Source organism: Protopterus annectens, chromosome 1.part1, assembly GCF_019279795.1.
Source record: "Protopterus annectens isolate FY-2018-M chromosome 1.part1, PAN1.0, whole genome shotgun sequence".
NCBI classification, from domain to species: Eukaryota; Metazoa; Chordata; order Ceratodontiformes; family Protopteridae; genus Protopterus; species Protopterus annectens.
Genome location: NC_056726.1, coordinates 1,613,987,151 through 1,614,006,991, shown reverse-complemented (window position 1 = coordinate 1,614,006,991; position 19,841 = coordinate 1,613,987,151).

The following is a 19,841-nucleotide window of genomic DNA, read 5'->3' as shown; positions in this document are numbered from 1 at the left end:
AGAGAGAGAGATACAGAGATATGGTATGTTCTTATTGCTCTACATTCCTCACTCCCTTTGTCTGACCTAAAACTACATGTGGAAACATTGCAAACTGAGGGCAAACTATAACTATATGTACATGTACTTACAATCCATCCATTTGGTTCCCCGCCACCAACCATACCAACAATCGGTACAACCTTGGGGTCTCCTTAATTTCTCAACACATATATCAACCACAATACAAAGTGCACTATATAACGTTGTGTGCTCCCTAACTGACAGGGCCATTTTATGGTGCACACAGGCTTGTTCTGCCAAACTCAAACAGCCAAATATGCTCCGTAATGGTACTTGTGTTGTTATACTGCTAGGCTACTAAATAGTATACTTCTGTTAGGCTATTAGTTTCAGATGACACTAAGAATCAATGTGCCTATGCAAGCCTCCCAAGCTGTTGTTCCCCACATGGCTTGCTGATGTCATCTACTATAAGTTCACCTACAGTCATATATAACTCAGACTTGTGCTGTGGTGCTTGTGTTAAGTACTGTGTTCTGTAGTCTGTGTACATTGATAGATAGGGATTCAGTTCTCACTGCAGTAGAGTGTTTGTGTGTGTGTGTGTGTGTGTGTGTGTGTGTGTGTGTGTGTGTGTGTGTGTGTGTGTGTGTGTGTGTGTGTGTGTGTGCATATCTCCATAAAAAGAGTGGAGCAATGTATCTCAAACTGAGTTCTAGCAGTATAGTTTTGCAGTGTTTTGGTGCTTGCACAAACATCCATTTCAAACAGATCTCCAACCTGTTGTCCACCACATGACCTGCTGATGTCATCTACTGTAAGATCACTTCCAGTCCTGTTAAAATCAGACTGAGCTGCATCACATGCATTAAATACTGTGTTCTGTAATCTGTGTAATAACATAGGTAAGGGTTCTGTTCTCAATGCAGTCAACTGGGTGGGGATGTGGTGTATGTGTCTGAGTTGTTACTGTACATTACACAAAGAGTGCTTTACAGCAGCCTAAGGAACACTGTTCTACGCACATTCATCATGCCACTGTTATGAAGTGAAAACCCTGCAGTTTGTCCAGCTGTTGCTTTTACTTATGTATCAAAAAGTAGAGTTCAGTTTATTTGTGTTGCTATGATTACATTTGCAAAATATTGTGTTGCTTTTGACTGTGTAGCCTATGTAATGCTATGAACAGACAAATTGTCAATTGCTGCTTTTATTCTGTTGCAGTTATGTTGTCAGCACTATACACTGGATTCACACTGGATGAATCCAGTTTAGTTTAACTATTGATAAGTAAACATCATGACTCATAATTTGTGAGAAAGCACCCCTCTGCCCTTGTGTTAAGAGTGTATACTAGGGCTGTATATTTAAAGTTAGCTGTTTCTGGTCTCATGTTGAGCTTTAACAGTGTTTCATTGTCTTAGTTGCTCTGCTCTTGTTTGCGTGCTGAGAGCTTAACTCTTTGCAATTGTAGATGCAGAAAAAATACTACAATTATTTTCAATTGCAATCAATCAATGTTATCAAGCAAAGCAGATCTTCAACAGCTCAATATAGCTGGGCGTATTTCAGTTAAACAACCAATAATGTCACATCTTATCTCTCCACAGCAGAACTATAGATTTCATTTTGGATACACCTCCTACTGTACACTCCATATGCTAGTCCTCCTAAAATAGTACCATATCACATACCCCCATCCTTTTGTCATTTTCTATGCAGATGCCAGGATCACACCTCACATTACAAGCTGTCAGTTCCCCTCTTTTTCTTCTGCTAGCATAGTTGACATGTTTTTACTGACTCAGTACAGATAGAGCCTCAGGCAGCACTACCATGGGCTGTGGTACTCTCCAGCAACCTATATGAACAGCGGAGATATCCAAAACACAAGCAAGGTACACCTAACACTAAATCCAAAGCATACAATGCACATAAACAAGGAGCATGAGTGTCTCACTCAGGAAGTGCTTGAGGCAACAGTTTTCTATTGCAAATGTCAGTGTAGTTGGTAGTACATTGAACCATGCACCCACCCTACTCTTCATCATAAACAATGAGTAATTTAGGGTCAGCTTTGCTGCACAAGTAGTTGTCACATCACATGTGCAATCAAGTCTCTCCACAACAAGTCCCACTATTAATCCATCATAGTTGGTGTTGGTATGCACAATTTGAGATGTATCTCTAGGGAATACATGGAGATATACATGACTGGGCTCTCTAAATATATGTGTCCTAGGCTCCCAGGTATGTATGTCCCTATGTTTGACCAGCATTATAAGCTTGTCCAAGATGAGACAACAATATAAAGAACAAATGATCTTCTGAATTTGGATATGTGTCTGGTATCACTTTAAGGGGGTCCAGTTCCTGTCAGTGTGGGATGACATTATGGATAGACCACACTGCTTGGCAAGACATGGAAATTACCTGGAACCACTAGGCTTTTGTTTGTTTAGTAAGGCATTTGCCTCCACCTTGATGCCTTTATTAGGCAAGGTCACAAAAACAGAAGTTGTGAAAATATATAACTCTACAACAAAATAAGGATCATGTCAATAAACTACAGGAGTAAACATCAGAATTTGCACTCTTTGTCAAGACATGGACATTACCTGGAACCCATAGGCTTTTGTTTGTTTGGTAAGGAATATGCATCCACCATGGCTAGTATATAGCTCAGCAAGCTCCTGCCTGGTGCCCTGCAGAGTTCTATAGAAGCAGAGAGACAAAAGAGAGACTTTGGAGTGATTAAGTATAATTTTTCTGCATTTTCTTGCTGCCTTTAGCTAATTCCGCCTAAAGCACTGATTTTCTAAAGTTTCTGTGATTTAAAAAGCTTGTTTCAGCTACATATTGTACTTATTTTACTGCCTGTACTTCAGCAAAGTAGTTTTTGTGTTTAAATTACCTGTTTAACTGTTGTAGGCTACACACTCAAGTGTGCTAGCCATTTATGTGCATTTAAAGTGTTTTTTTTTAATTGTATCTGCTTTATTTTCTGAAAAAACAAATAAACAAAAAATATACTTCTTTTCCCGGATTTCTAAGTTGGTTTAGTGCAGTTTTCAGGTTAGTGCTGAATTCAGGGCTGTGTTACAAGTTTCTATAGTTGCCCATACCTTACTTGGATAGAAGGAATTTTCTCTGTTCACTGTAAGAGAGGGAGCTTTGTGCAGCCTATCTGTCCCTGGAGGAGTGGTTTCAGCCCAGAAATTAGTAGTTTATTGGCCATTTTGTGCTAATTTCTATCTCTTTCATTTCCCTGCTATAAAACCCACATTTGCAAGGTGTTTGTGCTAGTATACAGCTCAGCAAGCTCCTGCCTGGTGCCCTGCAGAGCTCTACAGCATCAGAGAGACAAAAGAGAGACTTTGGAGGGATTAAGTATCATTTTTCTGCATTTTCTTGCTGCCTTTAGCTAATTTTGCCTAAAATGCCAATTTTCTAGAGTTTCTGTGATTTAAAAAGCTTGTTTCAGCTACATATTGTACTTATTTTACTGCCTGCACTTTAACAAAGTCATTTTTGTGTTTAAATTACCTGTTTAACTGTTATAGGCTACACACTCAAGTGTAATAGCCATTTCTGTGTATATAAAATGTTTTTTTTTTATTGTATCTGCTTTATTTTCTGAAAATATATATATATATAAATATACTTGTTTTCCTGCCTTTCTAAGCTAGTTTAGTCCAGTTTTTATGTTAGTGCTGAATTCAGGGCTGTTACAAGTCTCTGTGTTTGCCCATCCCTTACTTGGATAGAAGGAAGTTTCTCTGTTCACTGTGAGAGAGGGAGCTTTGAGCAGCCAATCTGTCCCCGGAGGAGTGGTTTCAGCCCAGAAATTAGTAGTTTATTGGACATTTTGGGCTAATTTCTATCTCTTTCATTTCCCTGCTATAAAACCCGCATTTGCAAGGTTTTGTGCTAGTATACAGCTCAGCAAGCTCCTGCCTTGTGCCCTGAAGAGTTCTACAGCAGCAGGGAGAAAAAAGAGAGACTTTGGAGTGATTAAGTATTTTTCTGCATTTTCTTGCTGCCTTTAGCTAATTCCGCCCAAAACGCCAATTTTCTAGAGTTTCTGTGATTTAAAAAGCTTGTTTCAGCTATATATTGTACTTATTTTACTGCTTGCACTTTAACAAAGTCATTTTTGTGTTTAAATTACCTGTTTAACTGTTTTAGGCTACACACTCAAGTGTGATAGCCATTTCTGTGCATTTAAAGCTTTTTTTATTGTATCTGATTTATTTTCTGAAAAAAACAAAAATAAAAAAATATACTTGTTTTCCTGCCTTTTTAGGCTAGTTTAGTCCAGTTTTCAGGTTAGTGCTGAATTCAGGGCTGTTACAAGTTTCTGTGTTTGCCCATACCTTACTTGGATAGAAGAAAGTTTCTCTATTCACTGCGAGAGAGGGAGCATTGAGCAGCCTATCTGTCCCTGGAGGAGTGGTTTCAGCCCAGAAATGAGTAGTTTGTTAGCCATTTTGGGCTAATTTTATCTCTTTCATTTCCCTGCTACAAAACCCGCATTTGCAAGGTTTTTGTGCTAGTATACAGCTCAGCAAGCTCCTGCCTGGTGCTCTGCAGAGTTCTACAGCAGCAGAGAGACAAAAGAGAGACTTTGGAGTGATTAAGTATCATTTTTCTGCATTTTCTTGCTGCCTTTAGCTAATTCCACCTAAAATGCTGATTTTCTAGAGTTTCTGTGATTTAAAAAGCTTGTTTCAGCTACATATTGTACTTATTTACTGCCTGCACTTCAACAAAGTAGTTTTTGTGTTTAAATTACCCGTTTAACTGTTGTAGGCTACACACTCAAGTGTGATAGCCATTTCAGTGCATTTAATGTGTTTTTTTGATTGCATCTGCTTTATTTTCTGAAAAAAACAAATAAACAAAAAATATACTTGTTTTCCCACATTTCTAAGCTAGTTTAGTCCACTTTTCAGGTTAGTGCTGAATTCAGGGCTGTGTTACAAGTTTCTATGTTTGCCCATACCTTACTTGGATAGAAGGAAGTTTCTTTGTTCCCTGTGAGAGAGGGAGCTTTGTGCAGCCTATCTGTCCCTGGAGGAGTGGTTTTAGCCCAGAAATTAGTAGTTTATTGGCCATTTTGGGCTAATTTCTATCTCTTTCATTTCCCTGCTATAAAATCCACATTTGCAAGGTGTTTGTGCTAGTATACAGCTCAGCAAGCTCCTGCCTGGTGCCCTGCAGAGCTCTACAGCATCAGAGAGACAAAAGAGAGACTTTGGAGGGATTAAGTATCATTTTTCTGCATTTTCTTGCTGCCTTTAGCTAATTTTGCCTAAAATGCCAATTTTCTAGAGTTTCTGTGATTTAAAAAGCTTGTTTCAGCTACATATTGTACTTATTTTACTGCCTGCACTTTAACAAAGTCATTTTTGTGTTTAAATTACCTGTTTAACTGTTATAGGCTACACACTCAAGTGTAATAGCCATTTCTGTGTATATAAAATGTTTTTTTTTTATTGTATCTGCTTTATTTTCTGAAAAAATATATATATAAATATACTTGTTTTCCTGCCTTTCTAAGCTAGTTTAGTCCAGTTTTTATGTTAGTGCTGAATTCAGGGCTGTTACAAGTCTCTGTGTTTGCCCATCCCTTACTTGGATAGAAGGAAGTTTCTCTGTTCACTGTGAGAGAGGGAGCTTTGAGCAGCCAATCTGTCCCTGGAGGAGTGGTTTCAGCCCAGAAATTAGTAGTTTATTGGACATTTTGGGCTAATTTCTATCTCTTTCATTTCCCTGCTATAAAACCCGCATTTGCAAGGTTTTGTGCTAGTATACAGCTCAGCAAGCTCCTGCCTTGTGCCCTGAAGAGTTCTACAGCAGCAGGGAGAAAAAAGAGAGACTTTGGAGTGATTAAGTATTTTTCTGCATTTTCTTGCTGCCTTTAGCTAATTCCGCCCAAAACGTCAATTTTCTAGAGTTTCTGTGATTTAAAAAGCTTGTTTCAGCTATATATTTTACTTATTTTACTGCTTGCACTTTAACAAAGTCATTTTTGTGTTTAAATTACCTGTTTAACTGTTTTAGGCTGCACACTCAAGTGTGATAGCCATTTCTGTGCATTTAAAGCTTTTTTTATTGTATCTGATTTATTTTCTGAAAAAAACAAAAACAAAAAAATATACTTGTTTTCCTGCCTTTTTAGGCTAGTTTAGTCCAGTTTTCAGGTTAGTGCTGAATTCAGGGCTGTTACAAGTTTCTGTGTTTGCCCATACCTTACTTGGATAGAAGAAAGTTTCTCTATTCACTGCGAGAGAGGGAGCATTGAGCAGCCTATCTGTCCCTGGAGGAGTGGTTTCAGCCCAGAAATGAGTAGTTTGTTAGCCATTTTGGGCTAATTTTATCTCTTTCATTTCCCTGCTACAAAACCCGCATTTGCAAGGTTTTTGTGCTAGTATACAGCTCAGCAAGCTCCTGCCTGGTACTCTGCAGAGTTCTACAGCAGCAGAGAGACAAAAGAGAGACTTTGGAGTGATTAAGTATCATTTTCTGCATTTTCTTGCTGCCTTTAGCTAATTCCACCTAAAATGCTGATTTTCTAGAGTTTCTGTGATTTAAAAAGCTTGTTTCAGCTACATATTGTACTTATTTACTGCCTGCACTTCAACAAAGTAGTTTTTGTGTTTAAATTACCCATTTAACTGTTGTAGGCTACACACTCAAGTGTGATAGCCATTTCAGTGCATTTAATGTGTTTTTTGATTGCATCTGCTTTATTTTCTGAAAAAAAACAAATAAACAAAAATATACTTGTTTTCCCACATTTCTAAGCTAGTTTAGTCCACTTTTCAGGTTAGTGCTGAATTCAGGGCTGTGTTACAAGTTTCTATGTTTGCCCATACCTTACTTGGATAGAAGGAAGTTTCTCTGTTCCCTGTGAGAGAGAGAGCTTTGTGCAGCCTATCTGTCCCTGGAGGAGTGGTTTTAGCCCAGAAATTAGTAGTTTATTGGCCATTTTGGGCTAATTTCTATCTCTTTCATTTCCCTGCTATAAAACCCACATTTGCAAGGTGTTTGTGCTAGTATTCAACTCAGCAAGCTCCTGCCTGGTGCCCTGCAGAGTTCTACACCAGCAGAGAGACAAAAGAGAGACTTTGGAGTGATTAAGTATCATTTTCTGCATTTTTTTGCTGCCTTTAGCTAATTCTGCCTAAAATGCCAATTTTCTAGAGTTTCTGTGATTTAAAAAGCTTGTTTCAGCTACATATTCTACTTATTATACTGCCTGCACATTAACAAACTAATTTCTTTGTTTAAATTACCTGTTTAACTGTTATAGGCTACACAGTCAAGTGTAATAGCCATTTCTGTGCATTTAAAGTGTTTTGTTTTTATTGTATCTGCTTTATTTTCTGAAAAATAAATATGTATATATATACTTGTTTTCATGCCTTTCTAAGCTAGTTTCTCTGTTCACTGTGAGAGAGGGAGTTTTGAGCAGCCTGTCTGTCCCTGGAGGAGTGGTTTCTCCACAGAAATTAGTAGTTTATTGGCCATTTTGGGGTAATTTCTATCTCTTTCATTTCCCTGCTATAAAACCCGCATTTGCAAGGTTTTTGTGCTAGTATACAGCTCAGCAAGCTCCTGCCTGGTGCCCTGCAGAGTTCTACGACCTTATGAGCCAATCAGTAAAACAGTTCACTGTACCTATCCAGGCATGTCCAAAGGGAAGTTTCAGGTGTACTCTCCAGACCAACTGGTGAATCTGGGCATTTTGAGGCAATGATACAATTGCCTCATGTACACAGACAACCCTCTCCTCCTTCCACCAAACACTAATACATGCAAGAGATGCAATTATACAGCCAAACTGGAGGCTAAGCTCTCTCAACCCAAAACTGGACCAGGCAGTAAAGAGGAGAAGGGAATTACTTGCATCACACCACCAGTCTCATATAGAACTATGAAACCAGCAGTGGCAAAAAACACACATAAATACACAAAAACATACTCGGAGGCGCTAAATAAAAATCTGCAAAAGCAACAGAGACCTTCAAAGCAGACATCCAAGCAACCTGCACCCCCTACACAAACCATGAAACACATACTTCACAAAACCAGTGTGCCACACAATCACAGCCCTTAAGGCAAAATAACATACCCAACACACTAATAATAGGTGACTATAGTCAGGCACACTGACTTCCCACTCACTAGGCTGGACAAGGAGAAGGTTACTGTTAGTTGCCTGTCGGGTGCCAGGATCTGTCACATAACACAAGCACTCAGGTCACTCCAGAACAAGTACAAATATGAGTCTGTCATTGTCCATGTTGGTGTGAATGACCTGAGCCATACCTCCCTGGACTACATGAAAAGAGACACGGAGGAGCTCTCTGATCATGTAGCCCAGGCCGGTATGACCCTGACCCTGAGTAGCATCCTGCCCTCACCAAGAATGATACCATGGTATAGAGAAAAAATGATCAATTTCAACAATTGGCTAACCTTCTGGTATCATTCAAAGGGGATCCAGTGTCTGTCAGCCTGGGATGACATGCTTGACAAGCCATGCTGCTTTGCTAGAGACGACTTGCACCTGTCACCCTTAGGCTTTCAAATACTGGCCAAGGCGCTTGCCACCCCCATAGTGCCTTTTTTTAGGCAAGGCTCAAAAGACAAACCCACTGCCGTAAATAGCACAAGCAACAAAAAACTGAGGGAAATGCTGCTCAATGCCAGAAGTCTAAACCTCAAAATGCATGCACTCGAAGCATCCTCACTATGGAGAAAATCGATATATGTGCAGTAACAGAAACCTGGTTTAAGGCTCCAGAGAGCACCCCAGCACTACCAGGCTACAACTCATACCATACATTTCCACCACAAAACCCGGACCAAAATACAAAAGGTGGGGGAGTATCCATATTCATCAAGGATACCCACACCTCCAGGTTAGTGACACAGCGCGATGCTTCAGAGATCATCCAGATGCAAATAACAATGGGCAAAACTGCTATTCAAATTATAGCTTGCTACAGATCACCCACCATGTCCCAGGACCCCCACTCCGCATTCCTGGAAACACTGCGAAACATAAAGCTCCTACCAAACACCCTGATATTGGGTGATTTCAATTACCCAAACATTAACTGGGAGAACTACTCAAGTACGAACTTACTTGCCCAACATTTCCTAGAGTTTATAAACTCAAATACCCTGGATCAACCGGTCAACACCCCCACCAGAGGTGACAACATATTGGACCTGGTCATCACCAACATGGGCGACTGGTGTTCCACACCGGTGGTCAACCCCTCGCTAGTTAGATCTGACCATAAACTAATCACTCCACATTCCGCCACCACCCCCGGTCAAAGAAACCACAATGAAAAACTTTTCAAAAGCAAACTTCACGTTACTTAAGACTGAGGTGGGAAGTTTCAAAGCCCCCATGCTAAAGGATAACGTTGTCCAAGCTGCAAAATCTTTTACTAATGCACTCTATGGGCACATAAAAGAATGCATGGTCGTGCTATCCCAAACAAAACCAAGACTCACTTTTCCAAGAAAAGGAAACCAGTCAGATGGACCCCTGCCATAAACAAGCTATACAATAGAAGGAGGAAACTAGCACAAAAAAGAGTAAAATCCCAAGAAGGGAAGAAATCCCTAATCAGTATCAGCAAGAAACTACATTCCCTCATAATATCATCCAAGGCTAGCTTCAAAAGAAAATTTGCTATAGACTCCAAAGATAACCACAAGGCATTCTTTAGCTGTGTCAAGAATCTAAGTGGCAATTCTCAGATCTGCTCGGAGTTAGTGCAGAATGGCACAAAATACACTGAACCGACTGATATAGCCAACATCCTGGCAGACAGGTTCAGTGCAAACTTCATCCCCCTCTCACACCCAAACTATACCAGAAGAATGTAGTGCCCCTGAAATCACAGACACTCAGGTTAAAACAGCCCTCTCCAAAGCCAAAAACACAGCATCAATGGGACCGGACGGCATCCCAGGCTGCGTCCTACACAAGCTCAAAGATGAACTAACCCCTCACCTAAACACACTGTTTAAACTCAGCCTCTCCACAGGCTACATGCCCACAGAGTGGCGTACAGCAACGGTTATTCCGCTCCACAAAGCTGGAGCCACAACGGACCCTGGGAACTATCACCCAAGAAGCCTGACTAGCTTGGTCTGCAAAGCTATGGAGTGCATCATCATGGATCTCATTAACAGAGACATTGGAAACCTATAAACACTGAACCCTACCCAGTTTGGCTTTGTTAAGGGCAGATCATTCCTCCTAAACCTGGTTGACTTCTTGAGACAGGTACCAAGGCTATAGATGAGGGAAAGGTGGTCCACACAGCCTACCTAGACCTTGCAAAGGCCTTTGACACCATTCCCCACTCAGGTATTATAGACTAGCTCTCCAGCCTGAACATAAACCCCTATGTCACAAGTTGGGTTGCCAACTGGCTCACAGACAGAACCCACATGGTAAGAGTTGCAGGAGCTAGGTCTGACTCTAAACCAGTTACAAGTGACGTTCCCAAGGGCTCAGTCCTAGGACCCCTCCTGTTTGGCATATACTTCTCAGAGGTACAGGCAAGCACAGGAGGACTATGGCTGACCAAGTTCACAGATGACTGCAAACTAGGGGCTATAATTGACTCTCCGGCTGACACAGACATCCTCCAAAAGGGTCTCACTGAGACAGATACCTGGTGTCAAAACCATGGCCTCAAGCTAAATGCCAAAAAGTGCATAGTCACCCCCTTTGGAAAAAACAAAGTACCCACAAACTACCACATAGATGGTAGCCCCCTAAATATGGAAGACATAATAAGGGATCTGGGGACCCAAGTAGATAGCAACCTCTCCTTTGATAATCACATTGACAAAGTGGTTAGAAAATCCTTCTATGTGGCCCACCTAATCACAAAAGGGTTTGCATCCAGATCAAAAGAGGTCATTGGGCCCCTCTACGCATCACTCATCAGACCCATCATAGAGTACAATGCCACATTTGGGATGTACCTTACAAGACACCTGCAAGAACTGGAAAGACCACAGAAGTTCCTCACCAAGAGGATCGCTGGCCTCAAGCCGATGCCCTATGCAGCTCGACTGAAGAAACTCCAGCTGTACTCGGTTGCATACCACCTACTCAGAAGTGATCCCTGCCTGACATACAAGGCCATGTCCAACCCAGAATTGATGGGCATGCTCCACCTAAAGAAAACCATATCCCCTTGAGCCACACGCTCCAGGGATCTAAACCTCATCACAACAATAAATAGGATGTTCTGGAGGGATAGATTCCTGTCCCAGAGACTTCCCATGCTCTGGAACAAGATTCCAATCTACATTAGGCAGAGCTCTTCACTAACCCTCTTCAAGAGAAACCTTGACAAGTGGATGGGAAACAGAAAGTTTACCCCAGGGACCACTTCAATGGCTCGGCTGGACAGAAGCACAGGGAACTAATCTAAGGGGGCGGCGAAAGCCAACACATTCCAGCTAGGCTTATAAATGCCTTCAGGCAGATAGCCTAGTACCTACCTATGAACCTATAATGCCTTTCTTAGGCAAGGCCATACATATAGAAGTTGTGAAAATACAGAACTCTAACAAAATACAGGACATGCTAATAAACTATAGGAGTAAACATCAGAAACTGCAATCTCTGTCAGTGATTGTTCCAAAGGAAGTGGTGGATGTCTGTGCAGTCACAGAAACGTGAATGAAGGCCACAGGAAGTAACCCATCCTTGCAAGGTTACAATGCCTTCCACACATTCAAACTGCAATTTGAAGTTGTGGTAACCACAGGAGGTGGATTATCTCTCTTCATTAAAGATAATCTCTCCTCTACAGGGTTTAGACAACAGAAGTCTATGGAGTTAATGTAACTCCAATTTACTATGGCTGAGAAACCCCTTAATGTAATCACCGGTTAGATGTCCCCTTCCATGAACAAGAAAGGCCACGCAGCCTATGTATAAGTACTCGTAACAAAGTTGAAAAAAAAAACTACTCAGGGAATATTTCAACTAAAACTACAGAGGAACCTAGGCTTTCCATTTTCTGTAAAAATAATAGTAATAATAGTAAATCCAAACAGAGCAGTTTCAGTGTTAGAAGCACAGGATTTTTGAAGAAATTGACATTTTAGTCCAGGACTAACTTTTACCACAACATGAATATCTTTTCATATTTACTTTTTATAATATAGTCATCTTGCTATACCGAGTGATCGTCACAGAGAATCTAATTTTGCATATTTCTAATTAAGTCACAGTAATAAGTTGAAAGTATACTTAAATTCTTCATTATGTTTCTAAGATTTAATCTCAGAAAAATGAAACTGAGACCTTAAATCAATGGCCTGGACTGGGCGTTATCACAGTGAATAAGGCAGTTGGAATTCAGCCAGTTTAAATAAATAAATAATAAAAGAAAACAATATTCATGAACTTCCGCATGACAATTCACACTAAAAAAGTTTCAATTTATCTTGACAAAATATTAAAGATGTCTTATGAAGCTCATCCTCATTATAGCCACCTTATCTGGCTAGAAATCACTTATTTTAATCCATTGTGCAGTTTCTACCTTAACAGTCATTACCCGTATAAGAATATAATTAACTCCATTTATGCAGTTTCCTACCTGTGATAGAATGATTAACTCTAGTCATACATCCTATCCAGTATACTGATCCATGACTAGTGAATTGCAGATCGCACACACTTTTACTCATGACCACTTCACCTTCTTAAGCAAGAAGCGAATGAATGAAGGCTGTCTAGTTCACATCAGTGAACAGATGGATTAGCTGAATTGCAGATGGCAACAGTCGGAAAGCTGAAAAATGCAGTGATGACATGTCTAGTTGTTCATTTCTGGACTAGTTAGAATGTCCTTCTCCAAGCTTAGAGTATGCCAATATTGAATTAAGTTGGAGCTATGTTATAGTTGTCTTAACCTATAATGCAGTGGCCATTTTATTGCTTTTGCTTTTGATTGCTGGATGAAAAAAAGGCAGAACTCACATCTCATACCAGAGATATATAGTCATCAGAAATAGTATTATCTGATAGTACTTAGGTGCAACAGTATCTAATTCAGACCTGTCTGCCAAACCCTATGCAAGACACATTGGAATTACTGGACAATTGTGCTGCAGTAACCGTACTACTGTGAAGTAGCTTTTTTTTTAAGCAAGTATAGCCTCCTCCTGGTGATGTTACCTTTTATACAGTTCAGGCTTCTGTTTGTATGTTTTTAACTTGTACAGGTTCTTACTGACATTTCTGTTTGATTTATAATGTTGAGTTCATGTATAAATGTTGACTAATTTTTGTCTTACTCGGGTTATTGGCGACAGAAGTTAAGATTATTTGAATATATCACTGCTAATAAACACACTGTAAATGTTGACACCATAACGCATGCAATATGCTTATTATAAGTTACTCAACTCAAGCATTATGTACAAGGTCCAAATATCAATTTGCTTTACAGAAAGGTAGAACAAAAATTGTAATAACATCCACTCCTATCAGAAAATAACCTGAACTGTGCTTTTGCCAACCTCGTGCAGATTATCTTTTTTGTTTTGTTTTCAGTATTTTATACTGTCATAGTTCTCCATTCACGTAGGAACACATTCATTCTTTTACTTATGCTCACCTTCTCCAAAAGGAAGGAAGTTTTAAAGGTCAAGAATGATTATAGATATTTTCATAAACCCTTTGACACAAGACACATTTTATCACACCTTTTCTTAAGCACTGATCTCCACATTCCAGAAAAAGTATTCAGGGATCACTTCTCACATTTTGAGCAGAGATGAAAGGTGGCCCATTATCACAAGCCACAAAGGTATTGCTACAGTATGCTTCAAATTAATTATTATAGTATCAGCATTTCTCTTTAGATCTTTAGGCATGTTATCATATTTAAAAAAAAAAAAAAAAATATATATATATATATATATATATATATATGAAGGTCACACTAAAAAATTCAATTACGTATTATCAAATATAAGGAATTCAAGGATTCAGGCAAAGTGAAAGCATGTTTACACTGTCTTACAGTTCTGCAAATTAGCTATTAAAGCACAGATTTGTTCACAGTTGGTAGAAGGAGTTCAGGTCCCAGCAGTGATTTTCATGCAGTCATTAACCCTTTACTGTTTCGTAAAACCATACTTTACAGAAGATTCTACACTGCTTATCTTTGTTAATATTACACTTTAGTAAACAAGTTCAGCTTTAACAGCCTGTCTGTGCCACAGTCTTCCTCTGAGCTCCACTCCAGATGGTTGTAATAGGGACATACAAACACCAAAACAATACTAGGTAAGGGATTATGGTAAATATAAGATGTCTGGCCATGGGTCCCCTTCAGTCGATCGAATGTTTACACGTTCGAACCACATATGGCCTAGACCATACGTTTGAACTTGTAAAAGTTCGAACGGACTGAATGGAGATCTCCGTACAGAGCGGAAAGGGAAGATTTCTCATTTCTGTAATATAGTGCGATCTCAGAGTTGATATACTTAAGTAAAGGGGGTGTGGGGGTGCTGGGGGGCATAGCCCCCCCCCCGCTATAGACATTTTGTTTTTAGTTTTGTTGTTTTTTATGTTTCTATTTCAGTATTCAAACATTTACGGGTTCGAACATATGGTCTCGGCCATATTTGGTTTGAACTTGTAAATGTTCGATCTACTAAGTAAATCCCTGGCCATATACACCTCTAAGCAGACACACTGAAAAGATCTTGCCAGCATTTATAAACATGTACCACATGTTTATTTAAACATTCACCTCACAAATTGAGCAGGGGATGTACTTGATAGCCCTAGTATAAATTTATGTGGACCTATCCTGCCATCATGACTATCCTTTAATCGGGCAAAGTAGCACTTTGCTTGACCTGTATTAGATATAATTTCCAAAACCTGAGAATACACTGAGTTAGGAACCTATCCCTTTAAAAACACTCAATTCTTTTATGGTATAAATTTACTTTGGTTGTTTGTCGAACCACAAGTTTTGAGAATAAATAAGAGATCATATATGAATTAGGTCTTTCAAGGCCCAAAAAGCTGGAGAGAGAGGTCATATCAGAGCAACTGGTAGGCCACTGAATGTATAAAGAGTTATGGCAATATATCAGGACATTTGAAATATTTAATACCTTTAATTTTCTTGCTTAAAAATCATGGGGACTTTTTCAGTTGATTGATCTGTTCAGATTTTTATATATCAAAGGGAGCATTATATTCACTTATGAGTTTGATATGGGAAGAGTATAGTGGTAAGAAGATTTCTTTGGATCTTGAAGATGATGATGATGATCATCATCACCATCAATCATCATCATCATCATCATCATCATCATCATTTCTTCTTCTTAATATTATTGTTTGTTAACCCCCCCCCCCAGATGGACACAAAGAAGGCGAGAAATATAACAGGTTTACTGATATATGATTTCTAATGTACACATCAAATTTACACTAAGTAGAACTTTAATTACATTATAGATTTGCATTTTATTGTTCCAATAAATAATACTGAACACTAGGAAACCTTGGAGGCTTAGATGAACTGTGTAAAGAGAAGACGATGGACAGGCAAGGGTAGATAGCAGATCTGTTAACCTTTGTCTATAAAGCATATGCATGCAGACTCATTACTGAGCTATTTTGCATTTCTTGAGGGCTTCTTTACCTCTTAATCAGGGGGGAAACTATTGCACAAAGCATATACTAATCTGGAAAGGGCTTTATCACCTAATGCTGTTTTAAAGAATACTCGGTTCAAGGTAATATATTCTGGCTGGGAGTTTCTAAGGGATTAGGTAGGCTGCCTGATAGGAAGAAGTCTTTTAAGCAGGGGGGGGGTATCCTTCCTTTAATATTTTAAATATTAATGAGCTAAGTTGATATGTGGATCTTTCAGATAACAGGAGCCAGTTTTGTTTGAAGAACTAAGAAATGTGGAGTGCAACAGTTTGTAAGCAAGGACAATCTGCAGAGTTTACTTTAAGTGGTCTGCACTTTCTTTGTGTTATAAGAAGAATGGAAAGTCAGAAGATGGAGACCATATTTCATCTAAGGGGATAGACATTTTAGCCAGGGACAATTTAGCTGTAGATGAAATAAGGTAAAAAGTTCTGTAATACAGTTTTAGTTGGGAATGTACTTTACTTACAATATTATCTCATCTGCCACCTGATCTCTATATTCAATGTCACTCTCCTACCTTCTTCAACAGTCATGTCTCACAAATCTTCTCTCACATGATGCAACTCTTTGCTGGATGTTCTTATTTCCTCTTGCTTTCTTCCTGTCTGTTCCAAACCTTCTTCAGCAAATTGTCTTCTGCTTTCCTGCACATGTGCCTGAAGCATTGTAATCTATACTCTTTGACCTTATCTCCAACAGGCCTTGGCCTTCTGTTCTGATGCCCCCACTTCTCCATCTCTGTCTAAAGTGTGCATCCTACTTACAGTCTTAGACACTTCATCTCCATCACTTCCAGCTTCCTTAACTGTTCTGCCTTCATTTCCCAGGTATCTTTACAATACAGAAATACCATTGGTTTGTACACCATACTTTTCATCCTCTTTGACATCCTTCTTTCACATACTATTTTGACATTTTGTGCCAGTTGGCTGCAGCACCTCTGATTCTAGCTTTGACCTCCTCATTTGAACTCCCATTCTCCTCAACCACCCCTCACAGATACTTGAAGCTGCTCATCTCTTCCTCTATTTTCCCCTCTCTCTCAATTTTTAGATTCTTCTGATCATCATCAACCCCTTTTTTTTTCATTTTCTACAAGTGGTCACATGTCACATCAATGGTTGCCATCTTTTTCAGTTCAATCCCACTCTCCTACTTTCTTCAATGGTCATGCCTGACTGTCAAAGGTTAACTCTCACACAATCCATCCTCTTCTTTGCTGGAAGCCCGCTCTTTTCCTGCCTATATACCTATATATGAATACAATGGAGTTTATGGTAAGTGGTGAATTCAGAAGGACAAAGGATCCCTCACCAAAACAATCGTTTGAAATGTAGTTGCTATGCTTCTACTGGTTTCTGTACTGATGGGTTTAGCAATTTGCAGGCAATGTGAAACTAGCTAAAAATGAAAGACTAAAACAATTCAAATTATTTAAAAATTTCTAGTGAGTAAATTATGTATTTAATATTGTATGAAGCTGTTTTCAGAACATTGTAACAGCAGAAAAAACACCCAGGATAAGTAAAATGTATAACCTTCTACTAATTTTAAAAATAACATGATTGGAGAGATCTGGGTATAATAGGTTCATAGGTTCTTAGGTTCATACTAGGCTATCTGCCCTAGGGCATTTATATGCCTAGCCAGAATGTGTTTGGCTTTTGCCACCCATTTTAAATTAATTTTGCTATGCCCTTTTTAGAGGTTAGTATACTGTGCCTCTGTCTAACAGTGACACAGAAGTGATACCCGGGGTAAACCTATGATCTCCCATCCACTCATCAAGATTCCTCTTGAAGAGAGTCAATGAGGGACTCTGCCTAACCTGGACTGGGATTTTATTCCAGAGTGAAGGGAGCCTCTGGATTATGAATCTGTCCCCCCAGCATGTCCTATTTATTTCGGTGCTGAGATTCAAGTCTCTCGAGCGTGTAGCTCGATGGGATTTGGATTTTCTGAGGTGCAGCATGTCCATTAATTCCGGGTTGGACATGGCTTTATACGTCAGGCACAGATCGCCTCTGAACAGGCAGTATGCCACTGAGTAGAGCTGGAGTTTCTTTAACTGGGCAGCATATGGCATCTGTTTGAGCCCTTTGATCCTCTTGGTGAGGTACTTTTGGGGTCTTTCCAGTTGCTGCAGGTGTCTGCTAAGGTACATCCCAAAAGGGGCATTGTACTCAATTATGGGCCTGATGAGGGATGAGTAAAGAGGCACGATGACCTCCTCTGATCTAGATGTGAATCCCTTCATGATTAGGTGGGCTATATAAAATGTTTTTCTAACCACTTTGGCCACGTGGTTGTCAAATGAGAGATTGCTATCAACTTGGGTCCCTAAATACTTCTTCTGTACGTAAAGGATTACCACCTATGTGGTAATTTGTGGGCACTTTGTTTTTGCCAAAGAGGATGACTATACACTTTTTGGCGTTTACCTTGAGGCCATGGCTCTGGCACCAGCTGTCTGTTTCTATGAGGCCCTTTTGGAGGATGCTTGTGTCGGCTGGAGAGTCGATTATGGTGCCCAGTTTGCAGTCATCTGCGAACTTGGTCAGCCACAGTCCTTCCGTGTTGGCCTGTACCTCCGAGAAATATATACAGAACAAGAGAGGTCCCAGGACTGAGCCTTGTGGGACACCACTTGTAACTGGTTTGGAGTCTGACATGGCTCCAGCAATTCTAACCATGTGGGTTCTGTCCTTGAGCCAGTTTGCCACCCATCTAGTGACATATGGGGTTTATATTTAAGCTGGTGAGCTTATCTATAATGCCCGAGTGGGGTATTGTATTGAAGGCTTTTGCGAGGTCCAGGTAGGCTGTGTGAACCACCTTCCCCTCGTCAATGGCCTTGGTGACTGTTTCAAAGAAATCAACCAGGTTTAAGAGGCAGAATCTGCCCTTAACAAAGCCAAACTGGGTAGGATCTAGTGTCTGTAGGTCCTCAATATCTTTATTTATGAGGTCCATGATGATCCTTTCCATAGCTTTGCAGACCAAGCTAGTCAGGCTTATGGGGCGATAGTTTCCAGGATCCGTTGAGGCACCACCTTTGTGGAGAGCGATCACAGTTGCTGTACGCCACTCTTTGGGTACATATCCTGTAGTAAGGCTGAGATTGAACAGTAGTTTTATGTTTGGGTTTAGCTCTTCTTGGAGTTCATGTAGGACGCAGCCCGGGACACCGTCTGGTCCCATTGATGCTGTGTTTTTGCTTTGGAGAGGGCGGCTCTTACCTGAGCATCTGAGATGTCAGGGGGGCAGCACTCTGCTGGGATAGATATTTGCCCTTTTGGTGGGGAGGGGGGGAGAAGTTTGCACTGAACCTGTCAGCTAGGATGTTGGCAATGTCTGTGGGTTCGGTGTATTTTTTGTCATTTTGGACTAATTCTGAGCATATCTGGGAATTACCACCCAGGTTCCTAACATAACTAAAGAAAGCTTTGTGATTATCCTTAGTGTCCTGTGCAATTTTTCTCTCGAAGCTGTCCTTAGACGATTTTATGAGTGACCATAGTTTTTTGCTAATACTGATCAGAGATGCCTTCCCTTTTTGGAATTTTGATCTATCATTTAGTAGCTTCCTCCTTCTATTGTATAGTTTGTTTATGGCTGGGATCCACCAGACAGGACGTCTGCCTTTGGAGGATTGGGTCTTGGTTTTATTTGGGATCGCATGATCCATGCATTCCTGAAGGTGTTCATAGAATGCATTTATAAAGGATTCTGCAGTTTGGGCCGTATTTTCCACAGGCCCGAGGGCTTTGAAGGATTCCACCTTGGTTTTGAGGAGTGTGAAATTTGCTTTATAGAAGTTTTTCACTGTGGTTTTCTGGGCAGGGTGTGGTGTCGGGATGTGAATATCTAGTGAGATTAGTTTATGGTCTGATCTTACCAGTGAGGGATACACTTCTGGTCTGGAGCAAAGAGTCCCCATGTTGGTGATGATCAGGTCCAGTATGTTTTCCCCTCTTGTGGGAGTGGTAACAAGTTGTTCCATAGCATTTGAGTTTATAATTTCTAGGAACCTTTGGGCTAGGGTGTTGGAGCTAGAGTAATGCTCCCAGTCTATGTT